The sequence below is a fragment of the Haemaphysalis longicornis genome, unplaced genomic scaffold, assembly GCF_048455015.1.
Source record: "Haemaphysalis longicornis isolate Haplotype H1 unplaced genomic scaffold, Haemaphysalis longicornis Haplotype H1 scaffold_5, whole genome shotgun sequence".
NCBI lineage: Eukaryota > Metazoa > Arthropoda > Arachnida > Ixodida > Ixodidae > Haemaphysalis > Haemaphysalis longicornis.
Genome location: NW_027526385.1, coordinates 135,707,713 through 135,721,135, shown reverse-complemented (window position 1 = coordinate 135,721,135; position 13,423 = coordinate 135,707,713).

Sequence of the window (13,423 nt, the reverse complement as noted above, 5' to 3'; positions counted from 1 at the left end):
AGGTGGAGGATTAAGTCGCACTCCCAGACAATGTGATAGAGTGTGCCTGAATTGCCGGAAAACGCCCAGTCCGGGGACTATTCTGTGGAAATAGATGATTTAGTCGTACCGAATTTGAGAACGTGTTTGTTTGAATTCGTCCCAATGTGTTTTCCTGCATTTTAGACAAACTGCGTTGGGAGGGGGAAAAGGTCCTTCTACCTAATCTATATTATTCGGTTATTTCCTGGAAGGTTTTAGTCGGCGTTGGACTGCACTCCTCCTCTGGGGCCCGGTTGGTGAGAGCGCGGGCCAATTGATGGGATGTGTCGCTGCCCGAAAGATCGGAGTGGGCAGGGGTCTAGACGATTCTGACCATGCGAGAGAGAGGGGTTTTGCTCAGGAGGCGCAGTGCTGTTGAAGAAACTGCTCCAGACGCGTAGCTTCTGCATGCCGCTTGACAATCGGGGATTATTGTAATCGCGGAGGATTCTGTTATGGCCAAGGCGATCGCCAGTTCAACCGCATCCTGGATGGAATGGGTCTTGATTGTGAGACTGGTGAATAGTTGATGGCCACTGTAACCGCGGCTCCTCGGTAACGCCGGTATGGGGCGGCATCAGTGTACACTCCTGTGGAGTCTCTGGAATACCGCTTTTCGAGTGCCGCCGCTCTGGCTTTTCTCCTCCCCTCATGATGGTCTGGGTGCATACTTTTTGGGAGGTTTGCGACGGAGACCGGAGACATTCTTTGATTTCTGGTAAAAGCGTCTGTGGTTGGTGTTTCACCTGAGCCTGCTATTTATATGTAGCCAAAAGTAGGCGGCTCGCAGTGTACAAGCCAAATTACGTATGGTAGTTTGCGAGGTGGGCCTTAATAAGTTCTTCGGCCGTGTTGTGAAGGCCGAAACTGAGCAGGTGGGCCGTGGAGGTACTGATGAGTAATCCCAAAGCTTGCCTGTAGGCTTTTCGGATGACTACGTTTACTTTTTCGAGTTCTTCCTTGGATAGGGCTGTGTAAGGGGCTGCATACGTTATCCGGGAGATGAAAATTGTTTGAACGAATCGTATGGTGTCTGGCTCCTTTATGGCGCGCTGTCTGTTGGGGATTCTGTGAATTATGTGCGTTACTTGATCTGCTGAGTGCTTAAGGTGGTTCACAAGGATAGTGTTCTTGGTATCCGCTTGGATTATCAGCCCGAGAATTTCGATGTTTGCAAGGGTCTATAGTGTGACCTTTCAGTTTGTTCTGAACATCATTGGAGTCCTTGGCGGTGCCTTTTTTCCTGACTAGTAGTAGCTCTGATTTTTGCGGGGCGCAGGAAAGGCTGTATTCCTGGGCACAATGGCTAGTAATATCGGGTGCCTGTTGAAGGATGTGTTGAAGGCTACCCAGTGAATCAGACCCAGTCCAAATTGTGATACCGCCTGCGTACAACGCGTTGTTTATATTGGGAACCTCGTTGAGTCGCCTTGGAAGATCGAGTAGAGGTAGGTTGAAAAGGACAGGGGCCAGTGTTGTCCCCACGAGGAAAATGTTGCGCTGGTGTGGCGTTGTAATACCCTGGGGTGATGGAAATAAACTTCCCACGACAAGAACGGGACGAAAGAAGAGGACACACCACACAGCGCAGAGAGTGGTGTGTCCTCGTTCGTTCCGTCCTTGTAGCGCGAAGTTTATTTCCATTATGTCAGACCAACTAGCCCGTCAGGATGCTTTAATGAATTCTGGGGTGGCCATCAGCGTCATCCTCATAGGGTTGTTGGCGGACATGTCTTTGAATTTCTTGCGGTCGGGAATATCGGCTCGTTCTACCCTCGCAAAAGCCTCGTCCTAGAAATAATATAACGCGACACAGTTGCATGAGATAAAGGCGGGATCTCGTGGTCGGAAATTGTAGTTTTGGGGGTTCAACCAGCCGCTTACGAGTTGTGCCGGCACGCGTAAGCTGGCGTGCTTCTATCGCACACTATAGCCATGCGTCGACGGCGGAGTTCAGGCTGTTTTCTGCATTTATATGGTTGACGCTTGTATGCTGCCAACGCTTCTACCGGAGCGCCAGCAGCAGAAAAACTCATAACAAACCGATAACCGTAGCTCCCTCGAAGGGGAATCATTTGTGTTGCCGCTGTGCGCACCAGAATTTCATATGCAACGAAATATATAAAAATTGATTTTTAGTGACTCAAATAAAGTAAAATATGGTGAATATGGCCTTATCTAACCTTTTCATCGGGATTCTGCGATTTCAGATTATTACGGCCTCCCCGTCCCCACGTGGGAGCAGCCCGCCGCGCTGCCGCCCTGAACGGTGGCGGTGTTCCTCAGGACCTTCAATAAAGTTAATTGTCTGTCTGTCTCTGTGTCTGTCAGAATATTACGGTCATAAATAATTGAAGAAGCCGTTAAACTTTCAAATAGCCAAGACAAGACAGTTTTTTTTGGGAGTTGCGCAGAAGTATGCTCGCACTTTGGGAACGTGTTTTCGCTTACTTGCTAAACCCCGTTGAGGTGGGTGGCAGCTTTGGGTACTCGTAAGCGGTTTCCGGGTTCATCACTTACGTTTCAAGTGAAGAAATGAAGTTCGCAGTAGCGCGGTTGCCTGTTTAAGAGCAGCCATTTTGAGATTCCGTGCGCAAACGTAAGCTGCCGTAACGGTCCCTTCAGCGAGCACGGCGAGCGGACCAGAGCCCTGCTCCGGTAACGCTGCTCATGCCGGAGCGGGCCACGTACGCCTCACAGCGCTCTTGCCTGCTATGGGAGCGGAGCAGATCATCGAAAACGGTCAGATAAAACCATCTAAGGAGTAGGCATCGGGCATCGGAACGCTTCTTAAAGAAATTTTTGGACAACTACTGGGAAATGGTTAATCACCCGCGTCAGCCCGATGTGTAATTGAAGGTTGCGAGATAAAATACCAATTGGGGTTTCTTACCACCTTGCAGGTCTTTCATACTCCAGCAAGCGAGTTTTAAAGGCACTTCTTTGGAATGGCACAATAGTTGTACTTCTTTTTTCAAAGGCCGTGGAGGTGTAAGGTGAACACTTTTTCATAGCAATTTTTCGTCTGTATGACTGCGGACACCAAGCCCGAAGCACTCGTGTCTGTGCAGTTTTGTTTCTTTTTCGAAGGAGCGAGCGACAACCTTCACTGTAAGAGGTGTTCCAAAAGAGCTTCCTGGTGTGCTTCCTCGAAGCAGATATACATATTGTCTTTCGTAAAACCCGCGAGCAACTCGGCAATCCGCGCGTAGTTTTCAACACATTGGTTGTGGTAAACGCATGCTCCCTGTAATCTGCGCACATCGAGACGTGTGCTATAGTCAATGTCTTCTGCTGGTCGAGATAGACAAGTTAGGAGTTCACCACGTCACCCAAAAACCATCTTATTGTACGCGAAGCGGTTCTGCTGAGACAACGTGAACAATAATTTGGACGTTTAGATATCCGCAATTCCACACTCCTTTTCCTGACGCTGTTCTTGAAAGTTACTGATGAATATTACAATGTCGATGATGTGAAGAGGGCATGTGTGTCCCATCAGTCAGGCTAAAACAGTGGTCATTATAGTTTGAGCGCTGCTCATGCCATGCACAATCCAAGTGGTCTCATAATGAAGCCATGGGGCCATCCGGACTGATAAACAGTCTTCTCATGACCTCTCTCGACTTTAAATTTCATACTCCAGGCTTCCAGACGATCCATAAGAAAGTCCTTCGTGTGACAGAGGTGATACAGGGCGTCATCGGTTCCGTGTAAAGCAATACTTCTTGTGTGACATGTTCAGTCGTCGTTCGTGAACACATTACCTCAATTTCACGTCTATTATTCTTCCCAAGCATAACTAGAGCAGCGAAGTTGGTTTTCGATAGTTGTATCCTTCAGGAATGCAATCTTGGCTCACTTCGTTAATACGTAATATCTACTGCTAGATGTTTTACAAAAAAATTGGGCGTGCTCCATTCAAGCGCAAGAAACGTGTGATCACAGGAGAGATGCAGCGGTTGAGAAACAGCTCAATTGGCACTCTCAACGGTAATTTCGGCGTCAGGAATGGCAACTGGACAGTTGTTGGTGATCATAGGGCTTGCGTATGGAGGCAGCGTGACTTGGTTGTTGGCAAATAATGACGCAAACAGCGTCAAAACAGCAGCTATATGAGAGAGATGAAGACGTAAGCACTAAAATCAGTCCGCGAGAACAAAAGTAAAATCAGTCAAAGACAATGAAATCGGCTTGTGCCGAATGCAAGGCTATGATTATAACTGGCATGAAGTTGTGTCTACGAATTTAACATATGCTAAATAGCTGAAAAAGTGCCGGGGGTCTGACATCAGAGACGGGACGAAAATTCACCGTGGCGCCACGGCCCGCTACCAATGAGTACAAAGAAGAAGCTGTGTGTGGAGCTCAGGCAGCCCGGGCTCAGTTATGGCTGCATTTATTAGTGTAAATACATCGCTTCATCGCTGCATGGTGTCATCTTCCGCCACGGTGCAACATTAATTTGAAAGCGACTGAACACTGTAAGCTCATGTGTTGTCTTTCGGGGCAGTGATTCTATGCTTTCTAGCTTTTCTGCAGTCTTGGACGTTGGTGCTCGTTTGTTGTGCTGCGCCCCTGTAAGGAACAGTCTGACTTCCGTGTCATAGTCAAATGTACTGGGAAGTCTCAACGGATCGGTCTGCAGGGTCCTAGCGCCCTACCGAGTGCCCTTTGTTTAGGCTGCCAAAGCTGAGAGCGTCAGGAGCACCACAGGTGGCACGGGCAGTACGGCGGGGTCGGGAGCCAATGTGGGGGTCTCCGTGTTCATCTCCACGGTACCCTCCGGTGCACTGGAGGCCATAGAAGCAGAGACAAGAGCGCCATCGGTGCCGATGGAGACGGTGGCCACCCCAACCCCTGCTGGCTTAGGAAGTGGTGTGGGGATGAACTGGGACGCCGGAGGCAACCAAGGCTGGGGTAGGAAGGGCAGGTAAGTCCGGCTGATCTCGGTCGCCGCAGAAACCATGGTGTGGTCCGCCCTCTCCCCCACGGGCTGCGTGTGAGTGCCTCCCAAGAAGGAAAGAGGCGAACCTCTTCGCGCTTCTGGTAGACGTTCTCAGTCCCATTGATATTGATTTTATTTTTCATCTGAAACCTGTCGCATGTAGGAGGATATTCAGGGTGCGGTGCCTGGCAATTGCTGCATGTGAATTGTTCAACCTGGCAGTTTTCAGTGGGGTAGTCGTGTATACGAACACTTATCACAGACCATTCTGCCCCAATAGGTGCTGGTGCCATGCTCGAACCGCTGGCACTTGAAACATCATCGTGGGTTGGGGATGTACGCAGACTGAACAGATAACAAAGCCGGCATTTATGTATTATGGTAGTGCGGACCGATTAAAGGTCAGGATTATGTGTTTTGTGGGGATTTCGTTGTCATCTCTTCCAATTTTCATACACCTGACGGTCGTAACGCCTTGCTCCTTATTACGGCCTTCAAGTATGTCAGCATGTGTTTTGATGCCGAGGTGACAACCTAGGAGCTCTTCAGGTGACGACGGTGGCGTGTGACCCTCACGTCCAGATCAAGGACGCGGGTTTGGGAAAGGGGGTTGGCAGCTTGTGGCTGGGAGTTGACTTCAAATAGGGTTTCTCCGGTCCCGATCTTTGTTGCGTGACACTTTTTGCCTAGGATCCTCCGTAGGAATTCTGATATCGAGAATAGGGAGGTGGAGTGACAGGTCTTGGTGAGTCAGCTGACTCTAATACAAGAAAACAAGAACAGCTGTAAAGATTACGAAAAGAATTGTTGAAAGTGGTGTAAAGGACACTTCAGTGAGGCCCCTTTTCAGGGACCGAAGATGTTTGCGGAGAGTTTGCGGGGAGTTGTTGGCGGTGGTATCGAAAATGCCTGATGGCATCTAATAAAAGCAGGGTGGGGGGTTCTTCTTTTGGAGCCTTACCCTGGTAGCTTGAGAGGTCCCCTGGCCACCTGCCTGGTAAGCAGACACGGAGTCTATCCGCCAGAGCTTGACCAAGGCTCCGACAGCCACAGTTACAGGGTTCTACCATTAACTTTTCAACTTATCGGCATGGTTGTTTACTGGTCACGCCTGGGGGGTGAGGGGACGGGCCTCGCGGTGTCACAAATACCGTCACCTTATATGCACCAGGTGCCCCGCGCAGGGTCAGCGTGGCTTGGCCATCGTCTATCCTCCCCATGCAGCTATTGGGGGTATTGTTTGACACCATGACTTATTTGGCAGAAAATGCTGTTGGCGTCGCGAGCTACGAACTATGAAGTTCGTAGCTGTTAGGGAGCATGGGAGCATCTGTTAGGGAGCATGGAAAAAGTGGATGCGTGGTTGTGGGTACAGTCAGGCAAGATTTGCACGTTACGGTGGCATGATCAGATCAACTGCTGATTGGGGCGCTGACCCTTTTTAAAAGATAATAAAGCATTTGGCACAGGCACATGATAGCTTGAAGAGTTCTATGCAGGAAAAGATGCGGCGTCTGTGATCTTGTTCGAGCCCAACGTCGATTTATTTCTGCAGCTAGCTCCCCTCCTCTCGACAAAAGGCGTAAAAGACAATGATACTGTCTTTTACTGTTACTGCCGAAATGAGACTGAGACAATGAATGCAATACTACCACAGACCGACAGTCCAACTGAGCGCGGTGAGCGTTAAGGGCACGATTGCACGTGTGAGATGTGGGAGTGTCTAGTGCAGTCATAACTGTCTTATCAATGCGACGCCCATCATTGTCCAATGAACATGAAAGGCTGTAGAAAGCACATATCACGATTAAGGCGCGACTGTAGGTTGAGTTTATTTTGGAGGGTGTACAGCAGGATTAAAATGAGATTCAGATTGTAGCCTCTCAATGCGGATGTCAAGTCTGTCGTTGATGTGCACAAGGTAGATTTAAGAGCGCCCAATAGTACCACGAATGTGCCACTGCAGTTAGGTTATAGGCATCTGCGAAAAGTCTCCTTGTGCGCGAAAACAAGAAGGATCGTAAAGGTACGTGTGCCACGAATGGGCCACTGCAGTTAGGTTAGAGGCATCTGCGAAAAGTCGCCTTGTGGACGGAAATAAGAAGGATCGTAAAGGTACGTGCTGCCGTAAACTCCATGCGTCTGCCAAGGACAGTGTATATAGGCAGAAGTTGTAAAAGAGCATGGGTAACCTTTGCGCATGGTCATTTACTGGTAGTGATGGCTCCGGCGGGTCGAGAAATTACCACGCAGCCATATTTTTTGAACCAGAAACAATTTATGCACCGGGACAATGTATGCAATCTTTAGGCCACATTGAATACCCAGAAGACTGCGTGGTGCATCGACTCGGATGATGTCTCCTGCAGTGCGAGTTGGTTAGAGGTTAAGATGAAAATGTTCCACCAGCCCGTAGGCCTCAGTGTGATAAGCTGCGTGGACAGGGGAGTCATCCCAAGCAGGTTAACAAGCTCATAAATAGGCATGTTTCAGACTTGCGGCCATAACCGGTGATGATGGTCCTCGGAACGTCGCATCATAAACACGAGGTGGAGACGAACGTGGTGGTCCCAGTGGTTGGCGGACTCTCAGGAGTTGGCGTTGCCTCGGGCCTTCGGGTTTTCCGGTCGGTGAAAGTAGTGAATACGAGAAACCTTGACAGGTGGGCAGAGTTCTATCCGCGCCCCTCTATACCACCCAGAAACTTGGGCTAGTCTGGTGTGAGGGTTGAAAGAGAAACAGCATTTATTTGTCCAGCATGGTTTGGTAGCAAGATGATACACTTATGCGGCGTGAAACAAAACTTGATGAGGCTCCGCGTTGAGTCTCCGCGCTGAGACTTAGGCGGCCTTATGAAACCTGATGGACAGAAGCACGTGGTCCGAAATTAAAAACACATATCGGCTAGTTTGGCAGAGCTCTTGTTTTCCCCTTCTTTCGCACTCCCCTCTGCGATGTTTTTGAAATAGTAAAATTGATAACCAAAGTTCACTGGCCACACACGAGAAGGTAGAAGCCCAAGAATGGACAGAAGGCGGGAATTTCGTAATATGTTTGACTTCGCTGTGAACTTTGCATTTTTTGTCGTACTGTGGAGGGACGGTGTAGAATCTTTATACGTGAGAGCGGATATCGGTAGAGAATGCTACTGGTGTTAAAAGCAAGAATGGTTCTAGCGGGACCCGCAATGCCTGGAATTTTGCAAATCATGTGGATTGGTGAAGCCCTGCTGCTTAAGGATGGTTGAATGATGCAGAGCTGCATAATTTATTCATAGTCCTCACTGGCGACACTGTCGTCGCCAGTCGACGAATATAAGCTTATAGGTGGTAGAGGTTTGAAGAAATTGGTGACGAACGTCCTGCTTGACAGGAGTAATGCACTCTGGTAATTCCCAGCCGGAATGTTGGTTTACACGAAGCTGTGCTTTGCTTCCGCAAAGGGAAGGGTTGCAAGATTTAAGATATTTCAACGTCTTCTATATACACTTAACAGCAAGTAATTCGTGTCAATGCCTTTAAATGGGTGTTCATACTAACTGTGAACAATGCACAACAGAAGACTCCACCATCGGGCACTCATTTACCTGCCCATGTATTCCAGGAAGGGTCAATTTAAATGTACACGAAATACCTTCTTGCATGTGTAAGTAGCAATCGTATTCGTCATGTCAGATTGCTTCGTAAGCGTTTTCCGTCTTAAAAACACCGTTAGCAAAAACTGTTTATGGAGCACGAGATCGTTCATGCACGTTTGAAGTACCACGAGGTGCTCGTTTGTTAATCGCCCTACTCTGAAGCCTGCCTGGCAGCTCTCGAGACGATTATGGTTGTCCGAAATGACCAGGTCTCCTGTTTATCACCATCTCGAGAAGGTTGCACTGGAAGCTTGTAGGAGCGATCGGTCGATAGCTTGCGGGAAAAGAAGGATTCTTCCCGTTCTTAGGAAGGTTACTACTATGGCCTCCCTCCAAGACCTTCAAAGATGCCCTGAAAGCCATATTTTAGTGCATAGGTGTAGGAGGGTTCAAAGATTGTCTGTGTGGGTGTTGTTTTATGGTGTATGTATTGTGTACGTAATCTTCTCTACGCCTGGCGCAGAAGGCTTACATGTGTTATATCAGCCCTCAGGTCATGAAGTGAAAACGGCGAGTTGTAAGAAGTGTTTGATTAGTGATTGTCGCGTGGGGGCTTCTTTTTACAAGGCATTTTGTCTTCCGGAAAAGAGTTTGTGAAATGTTAAGAACTCGCAACGTGTAGGCAGTGTTGTGGAAATTGTCTTCAGCCTTGTCTTCAGGTGCGTACCCAGTTGTACAAACCAAGGGCAGGAAGTGTGTCCGCGGTTCTTTGAGCTTTCGTGTTCGTTTTCATAACTTGCGTGTGTCTGTGTGCGAGTTTAGCAATAACAAAAAGCTGTTTCAGCTCTTGTTTTGATTCACCCTGCTCACACTTACCAAGAGCCTTTTCCCTTTAAAATATGAAGTTAGTCGTCGTGGGGTACCATCGAAGGATTCACCACGCCTTGTTGTGGGCCTGTCGCTCACGCCCACTTTTCTCATTCTTCCAGGTTCTCTTTCGGTTGTGCGGGGCTCCAGAGGTACAACGTTTTGGCGGCGTCGAGAACATTCGCCGTGACATGTTAGGTATCATCGCTAACGCGTCGAGGTTTTAGGAATATCTTGTATGTTTTTGTATGTGTATTACAGTTTGCTCTTGGCTTAGTGAGAATGTAAGGAAAGATACTGTTTATGCCATTGCCAGGTAATGTGTTCGCGGAAGGTCAGTGGTCACTGCATTATTGAATATTGTACGCGTCACACTCAAGAGATGGAAAAATAAATGCAGAGCCTATAGGCAAGTCAATATGTGAATAAGAGTTGTGTCCTATGTTATGAAATGTTGGCTGTTTTTCGTTTAATAGGCATGTTACCAAGGACTCTATAAATGTTTCAATAAGGTGACCTTATGCGTTCGTAGCGGAAGAGCACCAAAGATAATCATGTACAGCCGGTAAAACGCTTGTCTATAACAGTGATTTCAACTTCAACCAGCTTCATCCGAAAACTGCCGAAACATACTTGTTCCAAACATGTCGGAGGCAAAAGCGAAGGGCTAAGACTTCAGAATTCCGCAGTAGTTTTATTCAAATCCCGCTCCGGCGAGGCAGGATAGGGCTGAGAGTACGAACGCTGTGTTATAGACAAGCCTTTTACCGGCTGTACATTCAGGTAGCATCTAAGGATGACGGTTTCGGGCAGCTAATCTATCCGTGCTTCGAAATAGGAGCTCGAAAGCTGCAAATAAGGGGGAATGCAATGGGCGCATGCTGTAATTATTTATTTCATTTTATTGTACGAAGTTCTACAGCCTAAAGGAAAGTGGGCAAATAGTGTAGCATGGTAACGATTACCGGACAACTATTGCCATGCCGCCAGAATAGTGTGCGGCCATCCCTGTTCTTTCTCATTACCATATAACTATTAGCAGGCAGAGAGAAAGAGAAAACGTGTTATGAGTGCTTGTATGTTTACTTTTAAGGTGAGTTTCTTGTCGACACATGATGCTTGTCTCATTAGAATGCAGTATCTCGTACACGTCTTCAAAATTTTAGCAGCAGAGCATCCAGCGCCCGCCGACTGTCAACTCGACCTTCGAAAACACACTGCCCAGGATTCGTGAAGTGATCTCTCGACTGCGGCTTTGGTCGCCAGTTCCCTCGCGTCTCCGTTTGAATTGTTCAGCACAGACTCCGAGTTCGGGAAGCGTGTGTCCGCGGCTTAAAGCACGTGATAACGTTATTTGGGAAGAGGTTTGAAATCTAGTGACAAAACGATTCGGGCTTGCCTGTCGTAGAGAAGTTACAGCGGCAAGTTCTGAAGTCGATGTAAAGTACAACCACTAGGTCCAAGTCGGATTTAGGGCGGTCGACATCTCTGCTATTTCTCCAGCAGAGCACCACTAGTGCAAGCTGAGCCAAGTTTTTAAGTGGCTTCCACAGTTTTATTGGATGGCGCTTTGTGTTTCCGTTGTTTAGTGTAAGAGAAATTGTAGGTTGCATGTTTATCGGTTTGTGTTTTGGGGCAGCGACTAAAGGAAAAGGTTTTTCCACTTTTTTGCAGTCTTGAATGCCGATCTCTGTTGCTTGTGCTGCGTACTGGGTGTCGTAATGGGAGGTCCAAGAACTTGCCGAAAAATGGGGCTCCTTGGACACTGCACTTTTTCGCGTGCCCTTGGCGTGCCCCTAAGCAGCAACCGCCTAGGGCTGCGGAAGCGCCACCGGTGGCAGTGTGGATGTGGTACAGGTGGGAGCTGGTGCAGGTACCTCCATGTACATCTCCCCGGCGCCCTCAGGTGTAGCGGAATTGGGGGAGCATAGAGAACAGGTTCGGCCTCAGTACCATTGTTGGTTTTTGCCACCGCAACCGCTGCGGCCTTTCCCTGCAACGTGTGCGCGAGTTGGGCAGCCGAATGCAACGCTGGGGAGGGGGGGGTGGAAGCGGGACCAGATAAGTCTCGCTGACCTGGATCACCGATGAAACCAGACGCCACTGCAACCCCGGGAAGCTACATGAACGCACTTCCCCTGAAAAAAGAGGCAATTGTGTTCGTGCTCCATATTTTCTGTGATTTTAGGTTTAAAATTTTTTATGCTTGAACTTTTCGTAGGCCCTGAAGTAGGAAGAATGTGAACCCTGGCACTTGATGGAGAGGAATCGTTGTGAGTTGCAATTATCCGTGGGGTGGAACTGCTGGGCGCTCTTGGTGAAGGGTAGCTGGCCTGGACACGAGTTAATACAGTGCCTGAACCAATTGCACTTAAAACAGTGCAGCGAATTTGGAATGTACGATTGGACGGAGCTCCAGAATCAGCGTGTAATAATGTGGTCTGAAAGAGTGAAACGGTCATGCATCAAGATGTGTTCCCCTGGTTTTTTTTATATATCTCCTAACGGCAACAAAATGCTAAAAGCGGGACTTTTGGTACAGGTTCATACACTAAAAAACTACCAGCGCAAGAATGCAAGGACCAGGAAGGGTACAAACACAGCGCTGCACTCACAACTGATTGTTTTATTCATAAAGCAAACATATATGCAGACAAATGCGCGTGTCAAACGAGATTGAATGCAGAAGAGACCAATGCGCAGGTCTGCATCTTGTCAAGGCACACGTTCTGCATAGTACGAAACTTTTCTTTTCGATGTAATGCCCAAGACAGGGCCTTTAAGGGTAAAAAATGATGAAATGATGATGATACTTGTGATGACTATGCGGCACTATGCTCAAAGATATGGCTATTTTTCGAACCAGGGGCACTATTGAGAATGGATTAATTTTAGGTAGGCGAGGGCAACCAGTGGTAAAATGAGCCTTCTAAACGTATTTTGTGGCATTTCACAAAAATGGGATTGATTTACTTACTCGAACGATATCCCAAACTTGGAGCGGCTGTATTTGCTGGCGCTTTTCATAAAGTGTTCTGCAGCGGGCCCAAGGTTTTCGAAGTCATCCATCTTGACGTAGAGAAAAGAGTCGTAGAAAATAATGTCGCAGGTGCCGTCTGGAGGAAGTAGTGACTTATCGGTGAATCTAAGATGGCTCACAACACATACCAGCGGGTATGCGTCACCTAAAACAGAAAGGCCAAAAAGATCAAGAACTGAGGGTGGCGCTATAACAGGGCTGCCTTCTAGAACAAAAACTACGTGAATTCGGGGGAAACGTTCGCCATAAAAATAAATCAAATTCTCGTTTTACTTTAGGGATTGCTGGCGAAGTGTGCCCGAATGCACGCAGGGCACCATTTCTTCTGTTTTTAGCAGTGGTTTCGAAGCAAAGGGGTGATGTAATTACTAAACAACGGAAGTCGCAGATGTTTGCTTCAGTGAACAAATTTGTCTTGTAAAAACAAATGAAAGAACATAATGTATGAGCAACGTTTAATCTATGTCAGCGCGGAATGTATGCTGTACAGCTTTCTGTCAATGCCCTGCATCATTTATAAATATTGGATGCCTTGATCGTTTGCAAATTTGTGATATACTCTTGTATAAGCAGACACAACCCAACGGCCGGGATATCGTATTACTGAACATAAACTACATCGGATATTTTTCGGAATGAATGCTAGTAATTTTCCGAACAGGGGCTCTATTCTAGAAGGCCCGAGTTTCGCCTATTCTCGAGTTTCCAGCTGCTTAGGTTCTGAAAGTAGAGATAGTGGAGCATTCCGTACACGTAGAGCGAAACCGCAGTAATCGTGCGCAGGACGCCTGGCATATTCAGCGCACTGTATTGGGGCCGCTTACGTTGATAACGTACGGCTTGTGCTATGTTCCGCATGCAGCACCAACTGGAATCGATCTACAATACTCATTCCCTAGCGTAAAGTAGATAACACCACTGCTACTTTGGAATCCCCAGCCTGGCTGTTGGCCACGCCCGGCGCGGAGCT